At 44.1% G+C, this 26,220-nt stretch overlaps 1 pseudogene; it reads right to left on the reverse strand.

Annotated features, from left to right (window-relative positions):
- Nucleotides 1–2,478: 2,478 nt before the first annotated feature.
- On the reverse strand, nucleotides 2,479–6,892 carry LOC101131415 (serine/arginine-rich splicing factor 3-like; annotated as a pseudogene).
- Nucleotides 6,893–26,220: the final 19,328 nt, after the last annotated feature.

A 26,220-nucleotide genomic window follows, 5' to 3' on the forward strand; every position in this document is an offset into this window, starting at 1 on the left:
GCAAATATTTTATGGATGAGAACACAAAAGCACAGGCAACAACGAAAAAATAGACAAAAGGGATTATATCAAACTCAAAAGCCTCTGCACAGCAAAGGAAACAATCAACAGAGTAAAGAGTCAACTTGCAGAATGGGAGAAACTATTTACAAACGACTCATTTGACAAGGGATTAACATCCAGAATAAACAAAGAACTCAAATAACTCAACAGCAAATAAAACACACAAAAAATAACCCTATTTTTTTTTAAATGGGCAAATGATCTAAGTAGGCATTTTTCAAAAGATCTACAAATGGCCAACAAGTATAAGAAAAAAATGCTTAATATCACTAACCATCAGGGAAATGAAAATCTAAACTGCAATGAGATTTCATTTCATCCCAATCAGAATAGCTATTATCAAAAAGACAAAAAATAACAAACACTGGAGAGGATGCAGATTAAAGGGAATTCTTACACACTGTTGGTGGATATGTAAATTAGTACAGCCACTATGGAAAACAGTATGGAGGTTCCTCAAAAAACTAAAAATTAAACTACCATATGATCCAGCAATCCCACTACTGGATATACATCCAAAGGAAAGAAAATCAGTATGTTAAAGAGATATCTGGCTTTCTGCCTCCACTACTGCCACGGTGCCTGTGAGAAAGCTTGTGGAGAAGCGGGGCAAAAAAAAAAGCAGGTTCTGAAGTTCACTCTTGATTGCACCCACCCCATAGAAGATGGAATCGTGGATGCTGCCAATTTTGAGCAGTTTTTGCAAGAAAGGATCAAAGTGAACGGAAAAGTTGGGAACCTTGGTGGAGGGGTGGTGACCATCGAAAAGAGCAAGAGCAAGATCACCGTGACATCCAAGGTACCTTTTTCCAACAGGTATTTGAAATATCTCACTAAAAAATATTTGAAGAAGAATAATCTTCGTGATTGGTTGTGCATAGTTGCTAACAGTAAAGAGAGTTACAAATTATGTTACTTCCAAATTAACCAGGATGAAGAAGAGGAGGAAGACGAGTATTAAATTTCATTTATCTGAAATATTTTGTATGAGTTCTTGAATAAAACTTGGGAACCAAATTGGTGGTTTATCGTTGTGTCTCTGCAGTGCAGATTGAACAGAGAATTGGAAATCATAGTCAAAGGGCTTCCCTTGGGCCGCCACTCGCTTATTTGTAACATGATTTTTTTATTTTTTATTTTTTTCTGCTTGAAATTTTCAGTTCTTGTGGTAATACTAGAGTAGAAGGAGAGGGTAACTTTACGGAACTGACAGACGTTGGGCAGACAGATGAGGGCGTGGAGGTATGGACTGAAGGGAGTGACTGTTTTATTTTAAAAAGTGTGACTGTCAATTGTTTCTGTTGCTTTTCCCAAAGAATGATTCAGGGATACAAGTGGGCTCCTCTCATTCATTAAAAGAAAAGGTGGCCAGGTGTGGTGGCTCACACCTGTAATCCCAGCACTTTGGGAGGCTAAGGCTGGCAGATCATGAGGTCAGGAGTTTGAGACCAGCCTGGCTAACATGGTAAAAGCCTGTCTCTACTAAAAATACAAAAATTAGCCAGGCGTGGTGGCAGGTGCCTGTAATCCCAGCTATTCGGGAGACTGAGGCAGGAGAATTACTTGAACGTGGGAGGTAGATGTTGCAGTGAGTCGAGATTGCACCACTGCAGACTCCGTCGCAAAAAAAAAAAAAAAAAAAGTGACATCTTTCTAAGATTCTCTGTCTGCAAAAATGACAGTGTCAATAAAATGCAGGTTTCTGGGCCATTAATCTTACTTTGATTTTTTTATTACAAATTTCTCTTCAGGCACACAATTACGTCTACTAATCCTCTTCTTCCTAGAGAGAGAAACTGTGCTCCTTCAGCATTGCTGCGTAGTCTGTCACTCTCCATAAAGGGGTTTGGGGAATCTATTGTAAAAGTCTCAGGTTCTAAATTAACTAAATGTGTACAAAAATGAATGTGTAAGTAATCTGTTTCTACACGTCTTTGCAACAATCTCTCACTTTGGTCTCCAGCAGAGGGAGCTGGAGGAATAGTGCTTCCAGATGTGGCCTCCTGTGTGGGGCCTGAAGTGGTTGGGAAGCCTCCCATGCCAAGGAGAAGGGAGGTGCCTGGGAAATAGCTGCCTCATGAGACTTAGGCCATGACTGGATTTAATGTCAGAAGTCATTCTACAAACAGTGGTGAGGCGCAGTGTGTGCAGAGGCTAGAGAACTGTGGAAGGGGGCTACCAAGGCTGGAAAAAAGAGACGGAATTGTTGCCGTGAGTGACTTTGAAAGACCCTGGTGACTTGTGGTGCCCTTCTGAAATTTGAACAATAATGCAGAAGTGTGTGTTTTAGAATTTACGGTGTATGAAATTCATGTTTTTAAAAGAACTTGCCTACAGATGGTTTCCACACCTGAAATTGTGCTCTGTGAGTTGCATAGCTGGAAATTCAATGTTCAATCCTACTTTGGCTCCAATTTAACATTTGGTGCTCTGTGGATTGAGCTGAACATGTTGAGGCTTTGCAATTTCACTTGTCTTAAAGGCTTTAGCATTTTCCATTCCTAGAAGATTTCTTTGAAGCAGAATTGCCTGCATATTTCTTCTCTGCCTTCACAGAAGGCAGAGTTTCTTTCAAACTTCACTGAGGCATCAGTTGCTCTGTGGCAATGTCCCTTACCATGATTATTAACTGTAAGTTTGTGGCTTGAGTTTACAAATTTTACTTGTTTGTTGCATTGATGTTCCCACGTAGTAAGTAATTTTTAGTTTGGTTGTGAAAAAACCCGGAGCTGAAGTTAGCATTTAAGTTAAAAAACAAAACAAAACAAAAACAAAAAAACTAGTTCCAGATTTAAAAACTTGTAATGAAATTGAAACTCACTGGTTTTTCTCTGAACTCTTGTAGTCAGGTTTTGATCACATTTTCTATTAAAGTGACTAACACATGGCTACAAAAAAAAAAAAGAGATCTGCATTCCTGTGTTTATTGCAGCACTATTCATGATGGCCAAGATATGACATCAACCTAAGTGCTCACCAACAAATTAATGGATAAATAAAATGTGGTCTATAACCACAATGAAAAATAAAAATAAAAAATAAAATTCTGTCATTTACAGCAACATGAATGAACCTAGAGGATTTTGTGTTAACTGAAATAAGCCAGGCACAGAAAGATAAATACCACATGTTCTCACTTATATGTGGAAGAATAAAAAGTTGAGCTCATAGAAGCAAAGAGTAGAATAGTGGTTACTAAAGGCTGGGAAAGGCAGGGAGGTGGGGAGAATAGGGGGAGGTTAGCTAATGGGCAAAAAATTACAGCTGGATAGGAGGAAAAAGTTCTAATGTTCTGTAGCATTGTAGGGTGACTATAGTTAACAATAATTTATTATATATTTTTAATAGCTAGAACAGAGGATTTTGAATGTTCCTACCACAAGGAAATTATAAATGTTTGAGGTGATTGATATGTTAATTATCCTGATTTGAGCATCACACTTTGTATACATGTATCAAAATATCACACTGTGCCTCATAAATTATGCAATTGTGCAATTATTATGTGTCAGTTAAAAATAAAAAAAGAAAAAATCCATTCACCATATATATGAGACCTTTTTCTGACTCTCGATTCTATTTCATTGGATATGTCTGTCCTTATGCCAGTGCCATTCTGTTTTAATTACTGTAGCTTTGTAGTAAGTTTTGAAATCAGAAAGTGTGAGTCTTCCAACTCTATTCTTCCTTATCAAGATTGTTTTCGCTATTCAGGGTCACTTTCAATTCTATGTAAATTTGAGGATCAGCTTCCTCATTTGTGGAAAAGAAAAGGCTGTTGGAATTTTAGAAGAGATTGTGTTGAATTTGCTGATCATTTTCAGTAGTATTGACATCTTAACAGTGGTAAGTCTTCCTCTCCACAGACACAGAATGTATTTTCAATTACTTTGATCTTTTTAATTTTTTTGTAGTTTTTATCTTTTATAGTTTTCAGTGTATCAGGCTTTCACCTCTTCAGTTAGATTTATTTCTAAGTATTTAATTTTTTAGATGCTATTGTAAATGGAATTTCTTCTTAATTTCCTTCTAGTGTACAGAAAACAATTTGTTTTTGTGTGCTGATTTTGTACACTGCAACTTTGCTGAATTCATTCATTAGCTCTGAGTTTTCTTGTGGATTCTGTGGGGTTTTGTATACAAAGAATTATGTCATCTATACACAGAAATAGTTTCACCTATTCCTTTAGATTTGGATGACTTTTTTTTTGAGATGGAGTCTCACTCTGTTGCCCTGACTGGAGTGTAATGGCACGATCTTGGCTTACTGCAACCTCCACCTTCTAGGTTCAAGCGATTCTCCCACCTCAGTCTCCCGAGTAGCTGGGATTACAGGCACCCGACATCATGGGGGGCTAATTTTTGCATTTTTTGTGGAGACAGGGTTTTGCCATATTGGCCAGGCTGGTCTTGAACTCCTGATCTCAGGTGATTCACCTGCCTCAGCCTCTCAAAGTGCTGGGATTACAGGTGTGAGCCATCGCGCCCGGTCTATTTGCTTTTCTTGTCTAGCTAGAACTTTCAATTCAGTGTCAAACAGCACTGGGAAACTTTTTCTTGTGCCTTATCTTAAAGGGAACTTATTCAGTTTTTTTACCATTGAATATAATGTTAGCTGTAAGTTTTCCAGAAATACACTCTATCATGTTGAGAAATTTTCCCTCTGTTCCTAATTTGCTGAGAGTTTTTTTTGTTTGTTTACTTGTTTTTGTTTTTTGTTTTTTGAGATGGAGTCTCACTCTGTTGCCCAGGCTGGAGTGCAGTGGCACCATCTCGGCTCACTGCAACCTCTGCCTCCCTGGTTCAAGCAATTCTCCCTGCCTGAGCCTCCCGAGAAGCTGGGATTACAGGTGCCCACCACCATGCACGGCTAATTTTTGTATTATTTAGTAGAGACGGGGTTTCACCATGTTGGCCAGGCTGGTCTTGAACTCCTGACTTCAGCTGATCCACCCATCTAGGCCTCCCAAAGTGCTGGGATTACTGGTATCAGCCGCTGCACCCAGCCGAGAGTTTTTATTATGAAAGGATGTTAAAATTCCTCAAATGCTTTTTCCATGTCAATTGAGATGATAATGTGATTTTTTTTCTTTTGTTCAAATAATGTGATGTGCTACATTGATTAATTTTCTTCTGTTGAAACGTCCTTGCATTCATGGTAAAATCCCATTCAATTGTGAATAATCCTTATAGTATACTGATGGAGTCAATTTGCTAATTTTTTTTTTTTTTTTTTGAGCTGGATTCTCACTCTGTCACCCAGGCTGGAGTGCAGTGGCATGATCTCAGCTCACTGCAACCTCCGCCTCCTGGGTTCAAGCAATTCTCCTGCCTCAGCCTCCGAGTAGCTGGGATTACAGGCACCTACCACCATGCCAGGCTAATTTTTGTATTTTTAGTAGAGGCAGGATTTCACCATGTTGGCCAGGCTGGTCTTGAACCCCTGACCTCAGGTGATCTGCCTGCCTCGGCCTCCCAAAGTGCTGGGATTACAGGCGTGAGCCACCGTGCCCGGCCTTGCTAATATTTGTTAAGGATTTTCCATCTATATTTATAAGCAATGTTAGTCTGCAATTTTCTTTTCTTGCAATATCACCTGGCTTTAATAGCCAGGTAATGCTGGTTTCACAGAATGCATAGCAAGTGTTCCTTGCTATCCCCAAAACTTCAATTTTTTGGATTATTTGAGAAATAATTTCTGTCAATTTTTCTTTCTTTAGTAGAATTCACCTGTGAAGCCATCTGATTCAGGACTTTTCTTTTGGGGAAATTTTTTCTTAATTATGTTTACAATCACTTTGTTATAGAACTGTTGAGATTTTCTATTTCTTCTGTCAACCTACATAATTTCTATGTTTCAATAAATTTCTTCATTTCATCTAGGTTGTCTATTTTTTCATCTATTTTTCTATTCTCTTATAATCCGTTATTTCTGTAAAATCAGTGGTAATGTCTCCATTTTTATTTTATTATTATTTTTTGCATGTTTAGAGCTTTATTATCAGTCTATGCATAACTAAAGTTCAAAGCAAATTTAATTTTGCTTAAGGGAACATTGTAAAGTAACAATTCTTGGTATTACATGCCTCACATGATCCATTTCAAACCATAGAGAATTATACCTTTGTGCCACTGTTTCAAGAGACAAACACATTTGAACAGCTAAAACATCTTAAAAATGCACCAAGCTTATGAAGTCTCAAACAAAACTTGAATTTTCTGTACATACTCCTGTCAAATGAAGTAATTTCTTGTACACCACTTCTCTTGCCAACTGGTCTTCTTTTTTTTTAATTTGACCTAGATCGGCTACGAGACCTAGAGAAGGATCTGGACGGCTTGTGATTTCTCTCCCGAGACAGAGATCTCTCTCTTCTGCTATCTCTAGAAAGGGATCTGCTCCGGCTGCGAGAGAGGCTTCTTCTTGGAGATCTGCGACGAGTTGGAAGACTCCTCCTATGATAATCATCTCAAGGACGATGACCCCAAGAGGGAGGTGGGCTACGATTTCTACTTCTTTTATCACCATTCGACAGTTCCACTCTTACACAGCGGCCACATAGTGTTCTTCCATCTAGTTCTCAGACCACATCAGCTGCATCTCGGGGATCTTCAAATTCAACAAAAGCAAAGCCGCGAGGGTTTCTAGCAACGCACACACTTTGGAGTGGTCCATACTAGCCAAAAGGCCGTTCCAGTTCGGTCTTGTTGCCATTGTTTCCAAGATTGCCTACATAAACCTTACAGTCCAACGGACAGGAATCACGATGCATTTCGACATCTAGGGTAAAAAATGCGGAGGCTCAAATCCATACGCTCCGATGGGTCTTCCCGCTTTCCTCCGGCCCAATACCCAGCGATGCTCTCGCTCACCCGGCGTCCACGAAATGGCAGTCCATTTTTATTTTTATTTAAGTCATTTGCATCTTTTCTCTTTTGTTTTTTGTCAGTCTAGCTAGAAGTTTGTCAATTTTGTTTCTCTTTCCCAATAAATTATTTATTGATTTTTTTCTATCGTTTATTGTCTCTACTTTTTAAAAATCTCTGCTCTAATCTTTATTACTGTCTTATTTCTGCTATCTTTGAGTTTCGTTTGCTCTTCATTTTCTAGTTCCTTACGATATAAAGTTGAGTTATTGATTTGAGATCTTTTGTAATATAGACATTTACAGCTGTCAACTTCCCTCTTAGCCCTGCTTTTTTGTTGCATCTCATAAGTTTTGATATGTTGTGTTTTTATTTTCATTTATCTCAAGATACAAATATTCTTTGTGGTTTCTTCTTCGATGCATTAGTTTTGTGAGAGTGCATTGTTTAATTTCCACGTATTTGTGAATTTTCTGGTGTTTCTTCAGTTATTGATTTCTGACTTCATACCATTGTGGTTAGAGAGGATACTTTGTGTGATATCTATACTTTTTAATCTATTAAAACATGTTTATGGTGGTCTATCCTAGAGAACATCCCGTGTGTGCTTCAGAACAATGTGCATTCTATTGTTATTGGGTTGAGTGTTCTGTATATGTCTGTTAGGGCTAGTTGGTTTATTTTGTCGTTCAAGTCCTCTAATTTCTTATCTTCTCTCTGGTTGTTTTATCCATTATTGAAAGTGGAATATTGAATTCTCAAACTATTACTCTAGGATTGCCTGTTACAATTCTGTCGTGTTTTTGCTTCATATATTTTTGTTATTAGGTATGTAAATATTTATACTTGCTATATTTTTTTTCTGTTTTAAACCTCTTATTAATGTCCTTCTTTGTCTCTTGTAACTTTTTTGGATTTAGAATCTATTTTATCTGATATTACTATAGCCACCTCAGCTCTCTTTTGGTTACTATTTGCATGAAATATTTTTTACCATCCTTTCACTTTCAACCTATTAGTGTCTTTTGTCCTAAAGTGAGTCTCCTGTAGATAATAATTAGATCCTGTTTTTCTGTATCCATTTTCCGCATCTCTGTCTTTCAATTAGAGAACTTAATCCATTTATACTTAAAGTATTTACTGATAAGGAGTAAATATTATTGCCATTTTGTTATTTTTTTTCTATTTGCCATTTCTTTATTGTCCCCTTTTCCTTCCATCATTGCCTGTTTTGTGTTTAGCTGACTTTTTTCGGGGAAAAATTTTTATTTTCTTCTTATTTCCTTTTGAGTATATTGTATAGATATTTTCTTTCTAGTTACCATGAGGATTATATTTAACTTATTAAAGCTACAACATTCTATTTTGAATCTATACCAACTTAACTTCAGTAGCATACAAAAACTCTGCTCCATGCATCTTTGTCTTCTGCTTTTTGTTATTGATGTCCCAAATTACATCGCTATATATTATGTGCCCAATAAATAGGTTAATACTTGTTTTTTGCATGTCTTTTTAAAGTGCAGAAAATTATTAATAAAAATGGAATTATAAGTGAAAATTACAATAATACTACCTTATAATTGCTCATGTATTTATCTTTACCAGAGATCTTCATTTTTTTCATATGGCTTCGAGTTAATTCAAATATAGATGTATTTATTTAAGGCATGTTTCCTACCACCAGCACTGGGCACATGTTCAGATTGGCAATCAGATCCATAAGTCTCAATGGCTTTAATTTAGCACTGCATTTACTTAGCTGTACAGAGAATGAAGAACAGAAAATACAGTATACCCAACATCTTACAGCTCACTGGGAGGCCCAGCAGTACCCATGCACATAGTTTCTCATCCCTTCACTCACCCACATGCAGAGCATGCACAGTGACTAGAGATGAGACGAAGGGCCAGGCGTGGTGGCTCACACCTTTAATTCCAGCTCTTTGGGAGGTCAAGGAGGGCAGATCATGAGGCCAGGAGTTTGAGACCAGCCTGGCCAACATGACGAAACCTCGTCTCTACTAAAAACCAAAAATTAGCCGGGTGCAGTAGCACGCACCTGTAGTCCCGGCTACTTAGGAGGCTGAGACAGGATAATCACTTGAAACCGGGAGGCAGAGGTTGCAGTGAACGGAGACCACGCCATTGCACTTCAGCCTGGGCTACAGAGCAAGACTCCATCTCAAAAACAAAAACAAAAACAAAAACAAAAACAAAAACAAAAGAGGTGAAGGTGTATGTGGTTCATACTGACAGAGGGAAGTCCCCGCCTTGGTTTCCCATGAGTCTTTTATATTCTCCTTGTGATGAAGGCTCCAGGCTTGTGTGCATTCCCAGGGCAGGAACAGTCCCACAGACCAAGGGCTTCACAGTAAACAAAGTAGGTGACCAGTTCCCAACATACATTATTCCACATTGAACTTGATACATTTCCAAGGAAACAGTGTTGTGAGAAGGCGGCCTAGGTCTGTTCAGGATCTAGGCCCACAATTAATTAATACTTTACTCACAGCATTCAAAAGGGAAAAAAGAATAATATATACACGTATGGCCAGGCATGCTGGTTCACGCCTGTAATCCCAACACTTTGGGAGGCTGAGGCGGGTAAATCTCTTAAGCCCAGGAGTTTGAGACCAGCCTGGGCAACGTGGCAAAACCCTGTCTCTACAACAAATAAATACATAAATAAAATTAGCTGGGCATGGTGGTGTGAGCCTGTGGTCCCAGCTACTCGGGAAGCCAAGGTGGGAGGATCACCTGAGCCCTGGGAGATGGAGGCTGTGGTGAGTCATGATGGTGCCAGTGCGCTCCAGCCTGGGTGACAGAGCGAGACCCTGCCCTCCCCCAAAAAAACAAAAGAAAGAAAGAAGAATACTTAAGTATCAAATCCTCCAGTTTAAGAAATGAAACAGGCCAGACATGATGGCTCATGCCTGTAATCCCAATACTTTGGGAGGCCAAGGCTGGGGGATCACCTGAGGCCAGGAGTTCAAGACCAGCCTGGTGGCCGTGCATGGTGATTCACGCCTGTAATCCCAACACTTTGAGAGGCCAAAGGGGGCAGATCACAAGGTCAGGAGTTCGAGATCAGCCTGGCCAATATGGTGAAACCCCGCCTCTACTAAAAATGCAAAAATTAGCCGGGCGTGGTGGCGGGCACGTGTAGTCCCAGCTACTTCCGAGGCTGAGGCAGGAGAATCGCTTGAACCTGGGAGGCAGAGGTTGCGGTGAGCTGAGATCATACCACTGTACTCCAGCTTGGGTGACAGAGTGAGACTCTATTAAAAAAAAAAAAAAAAAGACCAGCCTGGCCAACATGGCGAAACTCCATCTCTACTAACAATACAAAAATTAGCCGGGTGCAGTGGCATGCCCTGTAATCCCAGCTACTCAGGAGGCTGAAGCTGGAGAATCTCTTGAACCTGTGAGGCAGAGGTTGCGGTGAATGGAGATCATGCCACTGCACTCCAGCCTGGGCGATAGAGTGAGACTCTGTCTCAAAAAAATAAAATAAATAAAATAAAATAAATAAATAAAAATAAAGAAAATAAAATAAATGAAACAATAGCAATTCCTCTGTGCATCCTTCCCCTCTTCACCCCTCCAGGTAATCACTGCCTTCGATTTGAAATTTATCTTCTGCTGCATTATTTTAGTGTTAAACAAGTTTACATCACTGACAATATACTTTAATGTAAGCAAAATATATGTAGCGATAAACAGATGACAATTTAGTGACCTCTACATGTGTAACAGATAAAAAAAAAAAACTGCAACAACAAGCAGTCCTCTCTTCTACACTTCCCACATCCATCTGCCAGCCAGAAAATCTTCAGATATCCATATATATTCTGACAGTTTAAAAATAAATAAATAGTTATCAATACCAATACTATGCTTTCAGCTTTTTCATCATATGTCATACAGGGTACCTGTCACCTAGAAAATTGAGCTATTTGGGCAGGGCGTAGTGGCGGGCACCTGTAATCTCAGCTACTTGGGAGGCTGAGGCAGGAGAATCACTTGAATCTGGGAGGCAGAGGTTGCAGTGAGCCGAAATCGCTCCAGCCTGGGCAACAGAGTGAGACTCCATCTCCAAAAAAAAAAAAAGAAAAGAAAAGAAAAGAAAAATATGAGTCATTAATAAACACACCACCTGTTTTAACACACAGTCAACTTAACTATCAGATTGGCAAAAATACTTACAAATCCCAGAACTCACCATTGGCACAAGAGTAAGGAAAATAGCCTCTTGGTGAAGGCTTTCTGGAAGGTAGACTGTGTGTGTGTGTGTGTGTGTGTGTGTGTACACACATATATAATTATATAGAGTTATATAATTACATCTGTTAATATTTAATGTATGTATTCATTTGAGCCAACAATGCCACAGTTAGGAATTTCTCCTCTGGAAATATCCAAACAAGTGTCAAGGCCTGACGCTCACGGCAGGACCGTTAATCTAGTAGTAAATGGGACCCAGCCTACATGTCCCTCAGTTGGGGTTAATTAAACATATTGTAGTTCATCCATTCAATGAACTCTCATTCGGTCATTAAAAATGTCTATGTCGGCCGGGCGCCGTGGTTCATGCCTGTAATCTCAGCACTTTGGGAGGCTAAGGCGGGCGGATCACGAGGTCAGGAGATCGAGACCATCCTGGCTAACACAGAGAAACCCCGTCATTACTAAAAATACAAAAAATTAGCCAGGCTTGGTGGCGGGCACCTGTAGTCCCAGCTACTCGGGAGACTGAGGCAGGAGAATGGCGTGAATCTGGGAGGCTGAGCTTCCAATGAGCCGAGATCGCGCCACTGCACTCTAGCCTGGATGACAAAGCGAGACTCCGTCTCAAAAAAAAAAAAAAAAAAAAAAAAAAATGCCGGTGTCAAACTGTATATACTGACATGAATAGAAAGGTTATGTTGTATTGTTAAATTTTATTTGTTTTGTTTGTTTGTTTTGAAATGGAGTCTCACTTTGTCACCCAGGCTGGAGTGCATTGGCACGATCTCGGCTCATTGCAACCTCTGCCTCCCAGGTTCAAATGATTCTCCTGGCTCAGCCTCCTGAGTAGCTGGGATTACAGGCGCGTGCCACCATGACCGGGTATTTTTTTTTTTTTGTATTTTTAGTAGAGACGGGGTTTCGCCATGTTGGCCAGACTGGTCTTGAACTCCTGACCTCAGGTGATCCACTCGCTTCAGCCTCCCAAAGTGCTGGGATTATAGGCATGAGCCATTGCGCCCGGCCTGTATTGTTAAATTTTAAAAAGCAAGTTACAAAACAGTATGTGGAACATGACCCTGTCTCTGGATTAAAAAAAAAAAAAAAAAAGTCTATGTACATATGCAGAGAAAAAGCCTGAAAATCAGGACAGCCAAATGCCAGCAGCATTTTTGAGTGGCTGGGTAATAAGTGATTTTTTCTGTATTTTCTGAAATGTTTACAGTGAACATGGATTATCGTTATTAAAATAAAGCCACAGAACAAAGAAATAAATAATATTACAATAAGTATTTGATTAAGGATACTTCCTTTTAAAGATATGAGATATATATTTCTTAGAACTTCACAGGTACTTATTTTTGTGATATATTATATACAATATTAACCAGTACTTTGACGAGGACTATAGAAGTTATTTTGACTAGGCCGGGCATGGTGGCTCATCCCTGTAATCCCAGCACTTTTGGAGGCCGAGGCGGGTGGATCACAAGGTCAGGAGATCGAGACCATCCTGGCTAACACGGTGAAACCCCGTCTCTACTAAAAATACAAAAAAATTAGCTGGGCGTAGTGGCGGCCACCTGTAGTCCCAGCTACTTGGGAGGCTGAGGCAGGAGAATGGCATGAACCTGGGAGGCAGAGCTTGTAGGGAGCCGAGATCCCGCCACTGCACTCCAGCCGGGGCAACAGAGCGAGAAGTTACTTTGACTAAATTTAGTGTTACTGACTGAAATTTGGACGTAATCCACTACTACATCTTTTATTCAATAGCAACCATATCCATGAATCTTAAAGCCCATCACTGCCATAATAAATAAATCTCCACATTATTCCCTCACAGGGAAGATAAAGAAATGCTGTCATGATTTGGGGAGTGTTCAGTCTGAGAGGCAGGATGACTAGACCTGGCTGGTGGGAGGGTCCTGGCCCTTCTCCTCCATCATTGACACATCCAGGGTCTGCGGGCAAGACCCCTGGGCTTGGATTTTAATTCTTTGTTCATAAAATAATGGAAATAATCCTTCCCATTCCTTTCCTCACAAAGGTGTTGAAGGGGTCTTAGTGGCTTGAATGAAGGTGCCATTTCAACATATTCAACACTGGGCTTTGTCATTGGAAGTACATCAAGGTTAGTACTGGCAATTGGTTCCAACTGTGAAACTCACAAAGTGGGCCTTTTCCCTCACATCACTTCACCATTTTTGTCCCTGAATCCGATCATAATTCTACCTGAAACCTCAGTGCTGAATGAGCGGCTTTCCAAAATACACAGTGAACAACTCAAATCTCCATATTCTTGCCTGTTTCTTGGAGACAGCCCTGATAATTAGCTGATCTCTGTCTGAGGTGCTAAAAAACTTCAGCCTGAAACACATTTTTTTTTTTTTGAGACAGAGTCTTGCTCTTGTTGCCCCAGCTGGAGTGCAATGGCACAATCTCAGCTCACTGCAACCTCCCACCTCCCAGGTTCAAGCGATTCTCCTGCCTTAGCCTCCTGAGTAGCTGGGATTACAGGCACCCGCCACCATGCCCAGCTAATGTTTTGTATTTTTAGTAGATACGTGGTTTCATCATGTTGGCCAAGATGGTCTTGAACTCCTGACCTCAGGTGATCCACCCACCTCAGCCTCCCAAGGTGCAGGGATTATAGGTGTGAGCCACCGTGCCCAGTCACCTGAAACACACTTGGAACTTCTTGCCAAGAAATAACAATTTTGGGTTGTGAATTATGACCAGAACATCCACAGTGAAAATGCGTTTCTTGGCAGTGAGCATATTGGAAGTGTAGATTAAGGAGAGAGGGGAGACACAGTAGCCAAGAGCAGGCCCAGGTGGAAGAAGGGGAGAAGGGAGGGTGAGGGAACAGAAGACAGGGAAAGGAGGGCTGTGTCACACTGAGTGGGCTCCTTCTGCCAGAGCCTGCCACACTTTGTGTACACCTCCTGCAGCCTGCGTCCTCCCTGCATTCTGTACAGGGCTTTGGTATCTATTTAGGTACCTAAAATGAAATAAAAAAGAGTCTTTTTAAAGAGTTGGCCCAATGTATGTACTGAGGGAAAATTAGGAGAATTTTTCTGTAGCCAGCTTGGGGAACACTTCTCTCCCTCCTTTCCTGGGGTTCAGCAGCAACAGGCCAAGTAGCCCAAGAACAGAGAGGCTGCCCTGAATTTCTTTTTTTGAAATGGAGTCTTGCTCTGTCACCCAGGCTGGAGTGCAGTGGTGTGATCTTGGCTCACTGCAACCTCCATCTCCCAGGTTTAAGCAATTCTCATGCCTCATCCTCCCTAGTAGCTGGGACTACAGGCGCACGCCACCATGCCTGGCTAAGTTTTGTATTTTTAGTGGAGATGAGGTTGCACCATGTTGGCCAGGCTTGTCTCAAATTCCTGACCTCAAGTGATCCGGCCTCCTTGCCCTCCCAAAGTGTTGGGATTACAAGTGTTGAGCCACCGCACCTGGCCTGAATTTCCCTGGAGTCTTCGCTTGCCTCAAGCCAGCACTTCACCTGTTTCTGTGTTCTGGGATCTTGGTATTGTACTCCCTCTTGGGGTTTTCTGAGTGTAACTAGTTATCCTATTTTCTAACCACAACAATCATAAACCAGAGAAGCATTTCCTAAATGAAATACTGTCAGAATATTCACTCTTTGGCCTCAGTCTATTACCACTCAATCCAACTACATCCACCCATTTTCCTCTGGAAAGTTAAGTATCAAAGGCAGAACAATGTTTCCCCAGCAGGATGGGTCACGTTCCTGAATTATAAGACCTGGGCAGGGCAGGACACTGGTTTCCAATATCTCAGGCATCCTCTTGCTAAGGCCCTGTCTAATCTTTGCAGTGCCTGCTTGGAGAAAGCCCCAGTCCCAAGCCCAGCCCAGCTGTCCTCAGCAGAGGGACACAGCTCCACCTCCATCCCAGCCCTCTGCCTCTACAAGGCTTCCCCTGGCATGAAGTGACAGGAATAGGACAGGACGTGCTTGAACTTGAGAAAATTCCTCGTTTGTCTAAAGACTAGTGATGCTGAGTGCTGCAGGCCAGGAGGTCAGAGGATAAGACCCATGGGAGCCCAGATGAGCAGCACCTTCTCCCCATCAGGTGTGGGTGCAGGAGTCCTCGAGTAAATGACAAGCCTGAGCTGGGTCCCGAAGGATGGAAGGCAGTGGGCTGAACCAGGAGGGAGGAACAGAATGTTCCAGGCAGCAGCGGGAGCTAAGAAGTGTGGGCGCTCATTGAGAGGCTTGTAACCAATGCAGGCCAGTGGGCACCCGGCACAGGAAGGGGAGCAAGCAAGGCTGGGTCGGGAGGGCTTAAATACCACGTCAGGGACTCAGACTGCCCGTACTGGGGAGCCATCAGGAGCTTTTAAGTCAGGGAGGGTCTGATTGTTCCTTTTCTTTTCTTTTTTTTTCTTTTTTCTTTCTTTCTTTTTTTTTTTTTGAGACAGAGTCTTGCTCTGTCACCCAGGCTGGAGTGCAGTGGTGCGATCTCGGCTCACTGCATCCTCTGCTTCCCGGTTCAAGCAATTCTCCTGCCTCAGCCTCCCAAGTAGCTGGGATTACAGGCGCCTGAGACCACGCCCAGCTAACTTTTTGTATTTTTAATAGAGACAGGGTTTCGTCATGTTGGCCAGGCTAGTCTTGAACTCCTGACCTCAGGTGATCCACCCGGATTGGCCTCCCAAAGCGCTGGGATTACAGGCATGAGTCACCATACTCAGCCTTGATTGTTCCTTTTCAAACTTTCTGTCCATTAATTATTGACAGAGGTTGTATCCAAATGTACGGGAAGAATCCCCCTTTCTGTTAGCAGCCATTGATCTACAGGAGCAACATCAAAAAACAATCAGAGCAACCCAATGTCTGTTATTTCATTTTTTAAATGACAACTACCAAATATTTTACTTTTTTCTTTCTTCTTTTTCTTTCTTTCTTTTTTTTTTTTTTTTTTTTTTTTTTTTTGAGACAGAGTCTCATTCTGTTTCCCAGGCTAGAGTGCAGTGGTGCAGTCTCGGCTCACTGCAACCTCTGCCTCCCAGGTTCAAGTGATTCTCCCGCCTCAGCCTCCCAAGTAGCTGCAATTACAGGCACGTGCCACCACATCCAGCTAATTTTTGTATTTCTTTTCTTTTTTTTTAGTAGAGATGGGGTTTCACTATGTTGGCCAGGCTGGTCTCGAACCCCTAACCTCAAATGATTCACCTGTCTCAGCCTCCCAAAGTGCTGGGATTACAGGCATGAACCACTGCGCCCAGCCTATTTTACTTTTGTTGTTTTGTTTTGTTTTGTTTTTGAGACAGAGTCTCACTTTGTCACTCAGGCTGGAGTGCAATGGCATGGTCTCAGCTCACTGCAACCTCCACCTTCCGGGTTCAAGCCATTCTTCCGCCTCAGCCTCCCGAGTAGCTAGCACGTGCCACCAAGTCCGGCAAATTTTTGTATTTTTAGTAGAGACAGGGTTTCACTATGTTGGCCAGGCTGCTTTCAAACTCCTTACCTTGTGATCCGCCAGCCTTGGCATCCCAAAGTGTTGGGATTACAGGCATGAGCCACTGTGCCTGGCCCTATTTTACTTTTAAAAGTAGCATTTCGGCCAGGCACGGTGGCTTACGCCTGTAATCCCAGCACTTTGGGAGGCCAAGGCGGGCGGATCACGAGGTCAGGAGTTTGAGATCAGCCTGACCAGCATGGTGAAACCCCATCTCTACTAAAAATACAAAAATTAGCCGGGCTTGGTGGCATGCACCTGTAATCCCAGCTACTCAGGAGGCTGAGGCAGGAGAATCGGGTGAACCTGGGAGGCGGAGGTTGCAGTGAGCCGAGATTGCACCACTGCACTCCAGCCTGGGTGACAGAGCTAGACTCCGTCTCGAAAAAAAAAAAAAAAAAAAGGCAGTGTTTATGAGTTAAGTGTAGATAATCCAACCCATATGGATGAAATTTCCCTTTAAGTGCTTGACTATGCTTTTAGAAATTGAGCAGAGATGAGTGGGGAAGGGAGGAAGAGAGCGTTTGGCAGAAGGAATTTTAGAGTTTGTGGAACCAGAATGTAGCAGGGAAAAAAAATCTCAGTCAAAGGCCTGGCTGGATTTTGTCATTGCTAATGAGAAACAGGTATTGAAAATATGCTACAGCTCCTTGCAAATCTCGCCAGGAATTGTTGCCTGCTGACCTCTCTGCTCTTCTATGCCTGCTGACCCCAGATGCTAGCACAAGATAAAGCTGCCCAGTTTAAATGTAAATTCTATGCTGTTATTTGCCCTCAGTGGATTTGAAAAAAAATGTTAGAATTCAGGCTGCAAAGGTCAGTCTAGGAGGCCTATGGAATGTCACATGTTCCCCAACCCACGTGCACCTATTTGGCAAGCTTGCCCTTTCTCTGCTGCCCAGGCATGCTGTCTGGGTCTTTCCAAGAGCCTGTCTGCAGCTCCCAGGGCTGTCGTAACTGCCTACCAGATTTTCAGGCAGAGGTAACAGGTTCCTAGAAAATGTCTTCCAGGCTGGGCATGATGGCTCACGCCCCCAGCACTTTAGGAGGCCAAGGAAGGGGATCATCTGAAGTCAGGAGTTCAAGACCAGCCTGGCCAACATGGTGAAACCCCGTCTCTACTAAAAATACAAAAATTAGCTGGGCATGGTCTTGGGTGTCTGTAATCCCACCCACTGGGGAGGCTGAGGTAGGAGAATTGCTTGAACCCAGGAGACAGAGGTTGCAGTGAGCCAAGATCGCATCATTGCACTCCAGCCTGGCCGACAAGAGCGAAACTCCATCTCAAAAAAGAAAAAAAGAAGGGAAGAAGAAAGAAAATGTCGGCCAGGAAAGGAAGCTGTGGACAGTGTTTAGGAAGAGGAAACAATTTTACATTGATTTTAAAGGAAAAGTAGGACTCCAACGGCGTCTCTTTTCAGCTCCCAGGAGGCTGCCCCTGTCAGGGGACTGCAGGGGTCGCGCTCCTGAGAGTGTGCCCAGGAAGGACAAGTGTTCACTGGAGAGCCTTCACAGAGCCAAAGCCATCAGAGGGTGTCCTCTGAGGAACGACGCCCAGTCTATACAGCAGTTTGTCCCAGGGAGGGGTTGCTAAGGCCTGGACCCCAAGATCTCATCCACAGGGCACCATGGGCCTCAGGAGGGACTTTCCTGCTGTTGCCCTGAGAAATAGGCAACTGTGTGACTCCTCGGGACTGAAAACCAAACAGAACGTACACTCCAACAAGACAGGTCACAGCCACACATGCGGAGCAGTTTCCCAGCCAAGCATTGCTGGTCCCAAGACCCTGGGGTGTCATTTTCCTTCTGTCTTACCACCCTCTCCCACCCAGGCTCTCCTTTCCTATCACTATTTTTCTGTTTTCTGGTTTGTTCATGTCATCATTAAAATCTCCTGACCCAGCCTGAGCAACATGGTGAAAACCCCATCTTTCTTAAAAATACAGAAAAATTAACTGGACATTGTGGTGCACGTGTGTAGTCCCAGCTACTCAGGAGCCTGAGGTGGAAGGATCACCTGAGCCAGGGAGGTCTGAGGCTGCAGTGAGCCATGATCGCACCACTGCACTCCATCCTGAGCAACAGAGTCAGCCCCTGTTTTTTTTTGTTTTGTTTTTTTTTAAAAAAAAAAAAAAAAAAAAAACAACCCTGACCTAAGTGCAAGGCTCTTGTATCGGTCGGAACCCGGAGAGTGCACCAACAAACACCACAAGGCGCCATGGAGCAACACGCTGTTTTAATGAGCACCTGGGTGCAGGCGAGATGAGGTCTAGAATGGCGTCAGCCCCAAGTAAGGATAGGGCAGGGGTTTTTTTGTTTTGTTTTTGTTTTTGAGACAGAGTCTCGCTCTGTCCCCCAGGCTGGAGTACAGTGGCGCGATCTCGGCTCACTGCAAGCTCCGCCTCCTGGCTTCACGCCATTCTCCTGCCTCAGCCTCCCGAGTAACTGGGACTACAGGCTCCCACCACCATGCCCGGCTAATTTTTTGTATTTTTAGTAGACATGGGGTTTCACCGTGTTAGCCAGGATGGTCTCATCTCCTGACCTCGTGATCCGCCCACCTCAGCCTTCCAAAGTACTGGGATTACAGGCGTGAGCCACCGCGCCTGGCCCGAGGCAGGGGTTTTATAGTCTTCTGTAAACAGGAAGTGTCCCACTCTGACTTGACTTCTACATAGTACCCAGAAGGCTTCCCTGTCGCTCTTCAGGGGATATGTGTCTTCCGACCAGCTCTCTTCCTGCTTCTGCTATCTTGCTGAGGCACGCTGCTGGCGCAAGTGGCCTTGTGCCTTGGGACTGGGCCTGAGAAGGGAGGAGTTATTCATTCCCTTAAGCTTTCAGGCCCTGGGGGAGAATCTTTCACTAAGGAACTTTGGAAGGCAGTTCTGTGGCTGGATCTCATCAGGCCAGGACCATAAGAATGGCACAAAGATGCTACAGTGCAGGTGTGGATTTTCACCTCACAGGGGCAGGTGTACACTCGGGTTGAAGACAGTAAATGTACTATGGTCAAGGAGAGCCAGGTTTCTCACAGCTGGAGAAATAAGTTACAAATGAGGCTAGGTTGAACTTGTGGTGTGAGATCGGCCTCACAGGTGTGGATATGAATTCATGGAGGTTTAAATATATATACACGGACCAGGTTCAGTGGCTCACACATGTAATCTCAGCACTTTGGGAGGCCTAGGGGGGAGGATTGCTTGAAGCCAGGAGTTCAAAACCAGCCTGGGCAATGTAGCAAGACCCTGCCTCTGTATTAATCCTAAAAAACAGACATACATAGATAGAAATGACAGAAATGCATACAGATGTGTGAGCATGAGTCACTGTAGATACAGGCCTTGCTAGGTCTGTTGACTGAGAAAATCTAGCAGTGACACCTCAGTAACACGAGCATGCCCTGCTCCCAGATATTGTTTCTAGAGCCCATTCTCCAAGAAGAGAAACCAGGGCTCCTCAGAGAGGAGTTGGTTCTAGGGATGGGGCAGGGAAAATACAAGATGGGCCTGAACGTCTTATGGAGCCAAAATATAAGAAGTGCTCAAAAATCAAATGGGGACTATTAAAAGGATACAGGGCTCAGCATGCAGGAGCTCATGATGCTCTTAATTATAACCCCCAAATAAACGTCTTTGTTGATACAAATAAATAACTGAATGAGCAACTTAATTGAGTGCATTGAGCCCTATTACACTTTGGGAGGCAGATTGCTTGAGCTCAGGAGTTCAAGACCAGCCTGGACAACATGGTGAAACCCCGTCTCTACAAAAAATACGAAAAGTTATCCGGGCGTGGTGGCACGCATCTCTGGTCCGAGCAACTTGGGAGGCTGAGACAGGAGGATCACTTGAGCCCAGAACGTGGAGGTTACTGTGAGCCAAGATCATGTCACTGCACTCCAGTCTGGATAATAGAGTGAGACTCTGTCTCAAAAAAATAGCAAGAAAAAAAAAAAAGTACTGAAACCAATTGATTTAAACATGATTTGAGCTTGATGCTCCAGTTCCACCTAAGAAATGTCCAGACTCCTGTAGAACTTCCAGTGGCCACTGGATCAAGGTTTAACTTGCTTCAACACAAACCCAGGGCTCTCCCTGACCTCCTCCCAGCTCCCCCACAACACTGCCAGTGGTCCCCAAGATACCGATGTCCAATCACCATGTGACTGAGCAAAAATGGCGAAACCACCTAAAAACTAAGAATAAAAAGGTATTGAGATATGAAAGCCAGAGGCTGGGGGACAAGGAAATTCTATAATTTATGAAATTAACTACAACCCCTCCCTCAAAAATAACTGTTCTGTGAAATTTTCCAGGCATTTTTAAACACCCATATCTTCTCTCATGGTTTAGATTTTGTATTTTGGGTTTTTTTTTTACCCAAAACTCTGTCTCCTCCCTGTGTTCCATGCTCTTCTCCACTCTCCAGCACCTGATGACTCCAGAAACCATTCATCTACTCTACCCTTGTCCTCACTCTGTCCTTGTCCCTCCCTTGCCCTCTGAATCTGAACCATTTCCTCCTTTGTTTTGTGACCTTCATATAACCCTTCCCACAAACTGACAGCCATTTTAAATAAACCATAACCACAGCAAACCAGCACCCCCAATCCACATGCCCTCTGTGAACCTCACTGACTTGAACATTGCTGCTGATCTCATGGGGCTGCTCTGCCCAGCAGGGGAGGTCCACCAGGCCGCCCGGGGGGCAAGTGCTGCTCCTATCACAGCCTTCCACATGCTGGCAGCACCCAGCAGAATGCTGTGCACAGGACGAGTGTTCAGCAAACAGCTTTTGCCTCAAGATCAAAACACATGCTAGGTTTCTGAGGGTGTGAGAAGCATGACACTTCTTATATTGCTTGTGAGTATGTAAATTGGTACAACCTCTACAAAGGCAATTTGACAATATTGGCCAAAATTTGAAATATACATACATACCCTTAGATCCAGGGATTCTATTCTTCAGTAATTATCCTAGATATACTGGTGTAAGTGCGAACCTATGTAATCATGAGCATATTCATTGCGACATTGCTTGTCCCACATGTTCATCAATGGTGGCCTGGCTAAATGATCATGTGCACATCTGCACAATGGAATAGTATGCAGCTATTAAAAAAGAAAGAGGGTAGCTGCGCGTGGTGGCTCACACCTATAATCCCAACACTTTGGGAGAGTATGAGACCAGCCTGGCCAACATAGTGAAACCCTGCCTCTACTAAAAATACAAAAATTAGACTGGGGTGGTGGCACACACCTGTAGTCCCAGCTACTTGGAAGGCTAAGGCACGAGAATCACTTGAACTCGGGAAGGTGGGGTTGCAGTGAGTGGAAATCGTACCACTGCACTCCAGCCTGGGCAACAGAGAGAGTCTGCCTCCAAAGGAAAGAAAGAAAGAGGAAGGACTATGTATACTGATACAGACGATGCTGCAAGATATAATGTGAGTGACAAAGGCAACATGCAGAATAGTGAATATAGCAGATTACCATTTATGTGAAAAAATATATATATTCACAAATGTTCATAAGCATATAGGATATTTATCATAGGATAACCAAGAAACCTAGGAGTGATTGCATTGGGGGTAATTAAATGAAGTGAAAGGCAGAGGAGAGAGGAAAACTTACTTTTCCCTTTAGGACCTTTAAAAGTTTGTTCATGTGTGTATTTACCAGTAGAAAGTATGGTCGGGTGCGGTGGCTCACGCCTATAATCCCAGCACTTTGAGACGCTGAGGCGGGCAGGTCACGAGGTCAGGAGTTTGAGACCAGCCTGGCCAACATGGTAAAACCCCGTTTCTACTGAAAAACAAAAATTAGCAGGGCGGTAGTGGTGCGGACCTGTAACCCCAGCTACTGGGGAGGCTGAGGCAGGAGAATCGCTTGAGCTTGGGAGGCGGAGGTTGCAGTGAGTCGAGATCGCACCAGTGCACTCCAGCCTGGGCGAGAGAGTGAGACTGTCTTGGAAAAAAAAAAAGTATAAGTTTTTGCTTCCAATAACATTTGGGGGAAACTAAAAGCGTTATTAAACTTTAAACCACATGAAAGAAGAATATGAAATAGTCTCCGCTCAGAGTGAAAATGATGAGTAACTGTTGGTAGACAATACCAGTAAAGACACAGTGAATTGGCAAAAACGGACCCCTAAGCGACAGTGCCCTGAGGAGTCACGGAAGTTCGGGTGGAGAGTGCGGGGCCTGGGCAGGAGGTTCCTGGGAGTGGTTTGAACAAACGGTCCTGCAAGGTCAGCCAGACGGGGAGCGTGCTTCAGGGAGACAGCGAGTTCAGCGCTCGGTGGAGCAGCACCGTCGGCCAGGTGCATGGTCACTGAACAGAGGAGCCCAGGCCCACAGCCAACAGGAACACGGGAAGTGACTGGCCCATGTACTAGAAGTCGTGTTTACTCTGTATCCGTCAACCCGCGCCAGCTGTCAGCTCACGGCTCTCGGCCGCCTTTGGGTGGAGGGAGGGCGTTGCCAGAGCAGCATCATAAAGTACATAGGTCTGCCCACGTCGGGACGCGTGGGTCCGCGTCTGCAGGTTCCTATCGCTCCCGGTTTTCTGAATATTGGGAGATATTCCACACCCTGGTCACACTCCCTAACCCAGCTCGCTCCAGGCGTCCCACGCTCAGCGTTCAGGGTCACCTCCCTGCACCCTGGCCGACCCCGCCCCACCAAACCACGCCCACCTACCGAACCCGCCCCCCACCGAACCAAGCCTGGCCGATCCTGCTTCATCAAACCACGTCCACTCGGTGGCTCCTAACTGGGTCAAAGCCCGCTGCCCCTCCGCACCAGCTGGGGTCCTACTTCTCCATCAGGCTCATTACGCACTTCAGTTTTCTTTCCCTAACATGTTATAAGCACTTTAAGGGCGGAGCCAGTGCCTGTGGGATACTTTCAATATCCCTTGAAGAAATGAATGACATAATTGCCCCTTCCCAGTCCTGACCACCCCAAAGATGGGGCCAGCTGTCCTCACTGAGGCCAGGAGACTCTCAGGAATGTGAGTCCTGCTAACCCTTAAAGGGTCACTTACAGAGCAAGAGTAGCAACAGTGAGAAGAGGGTGGGGTGTCCCGTCACAGCCCTTAGCACATGTCCGCAGAGCAAAGCTAGGTGGCTCCCAGCCCTTGGGGCAGCAACACAGGCCCGCACCTCCACTGCCACAGCTATGCTCTCAGCTGTTGGTGAAAACTTCCCTGGCACCACTCGGGACCTGGGCCCCTCCGCAAGCACTGCGTTGTAGTGACCATGGTTTTTCCTGTGCCTATGGTTCCTGTGTGTGTCCCTGTCACTCTCGGTCTCTGCAGCCACCCACACCCTTTGCAGCCTTTAAGTCTCTGCGAGTTGGGGAGCAGAGCCCATCTCCTTTCCTGGGTGGGGAGACCTCAGTGCACACAGCACACACCCAAGTCTGTCGGGGATCAGGGCTGGCACAGACTCACCGGTGGTCAGGCCTTCCCACCTTCCCTCCTTATCCTGGGAAACCTGTACTTCTATCCATTCCAAATCAAAGTGCAACGCTTCTACCTCCCCGCAACACACATAACATACACCACACACCAGCTCCTCTTGTTGACGAGGAAGTGAGACCACTTTTGTATGAGGAAATGTGGTCATTTTTATCCAGATGCCAGGTGTACCCCTGGTCCTAGGTAAAAACTGAGCTCCTTCCAGCCTTAGAGGCTTCTGTGAACTGCCCACACACTTGCACAGCTGGCCTTGCCCTGCCCTGGCAGACAGAGGGACCTTGCCCACCTTCTCCTAAAGCCACCCTTGCCCAGCTCTGACTGGAAGGGGCTCTGAGGCAGCGTCTGTGTTCCCTCACATATCCCGATGTTACAGCAGAGGCTCTCAACCCCATGCCAGCTTTAAAAATCGCCACTGCATTTCTGAAAAGAAAACAAACTGCTTTTCTTTACTCTCACACAATACTGCTGATGCCAAATGTGTATTTTTCCCCTCACATTAAGCAATTCTGACACTAAATATCCGGGGTTAGTGCAGACCCCACAAGCTAAGGGCTCAGTCCTACAAGACTGCCCTCACTTCAGACACCAGTCACAATCCTAAGAGCTACCCACAATCCTAACCAACTGACTGTCAATCACAACCCTCTCCTTGGGTTCCATAATTTGCTAGGATGACTTATAGAACTCAAGAAATCACTTTACTTACTATTGGTGGTTCATTACAAGGAATACAACTGAGGAACAGCCGAATGGAAGAGATGGACAGGGCAAGGGTGAGGGGTGGGCACTGCAAAGCTTCCAGGCCCTCTCTGGGTACAACAACCTCCCAGCACCTCAATGTGGTCATCAACCTGGAAATTCTCAAACACCCTTTGTTTGTGGTTTTTTATGGCAGCTTCATTACATAGGGATGATTGATTAGATCATTGACCACAGGTGATTAAGTCAGTCTCCAATCCTCCTCCCCTCCTTGGAGGACCAGGGGATAGGGCTGAAAGTTCCCAACCTCTCATCACCAGCGGGTTGCTGGGGCAACCAGCCCCCATCCTCCAAGAGTCAGCTCATTAGCATTAGCAGCTCCAGATGTTTGAAAGAGGCTTATTATGAATAATAAAAGATATTCCTCTAACCTTTATCACTCAGGAAATTCCATTCTAAGGGTTTTAGGAGCTCTGTTCCTGGAAATGGGGACAAAGACCAAATACATATTTCTTATTATATCACAATATCAACCTTTCATTCACCAAACATCAATTAAATCAGTGTAAGGAATGGAGAAGTTCTTCAAAGTTTCTTAAAACCATAAAGAGCTTGTCATTTCTTTGCACTATGCATATCTATATATGTTCCAATGCAACTGCTCTGACTTGACCTGGCTTGCCTGGGCAGGGTTAAGTGAGCCCCAGACCATATAGTACATGCCATTCCTTATTTGGAAACCCTCCTGACCCTCTCATGACTAGCTTCCTCTTTTCTTTGTCCTCTTTCCCCTTTGCCTATTTAGAAAAGTTTCAAGCTGTTAGCCAATTGGGTCAAGCTTAGAATGTGAGGTCCTGTTCCAGCCAATGCAAACGGGACACAGCCATAGGATGATTGCATCAGGTTACAAAGATTATAAGTGTCCCCCTCTCCTTTGTTCAGGTGTGCTCTCGTGGCAAGGCTGTTAGCGAGCAGCACCCTTTCTGCCGAAAGTAAACTAGCCTTGCTGAGAGATCCTTTGTCTCAGTGTTGATTGTGCGACACTGAGCACCTGTTTCCCACAATTAGAATTTCGGGATGTGGAACCCAGAAATCAGTGGTTGTTTTATTTATTAATTTATTAATTTATCTATTTATTTGCTCAGCCAAATAGATCCCATTTGTAGTCAAAGTTGGGAGCCACAGCCTTGGAGTAATGGGCTGTTTTCATTTACGATGCTTTCCTCTTGGAGAAATGGAAAACCTCAGGTCAACTGTTTAAACAATAACTTCCGGCCAGGTGCGGTGGCTCATGCCTGTAATCCCAGCACTTTGGGAGGCCAAGGTGGGTGTATTATGAGGACAGGAGTTCAAGACCAGCCTGGCCAAGATGATGAAACCCCATCTCTACT

Source organism: Gorilla gorilla, chromosome 12 (genome assembly GCF_029281585.2).
Source record: "Gorilla gorilla gorilla isolate KB3781 chromosome 12, NHGRI_mGorGor1-v2.1_pri, whole genome shotgun sequence".
Lineage (NCBI taxonomy): Eukaryota > Metazoa > Chordata > Mammalia > Primates > Hominidae > Gorilla > Gorilla gorilla.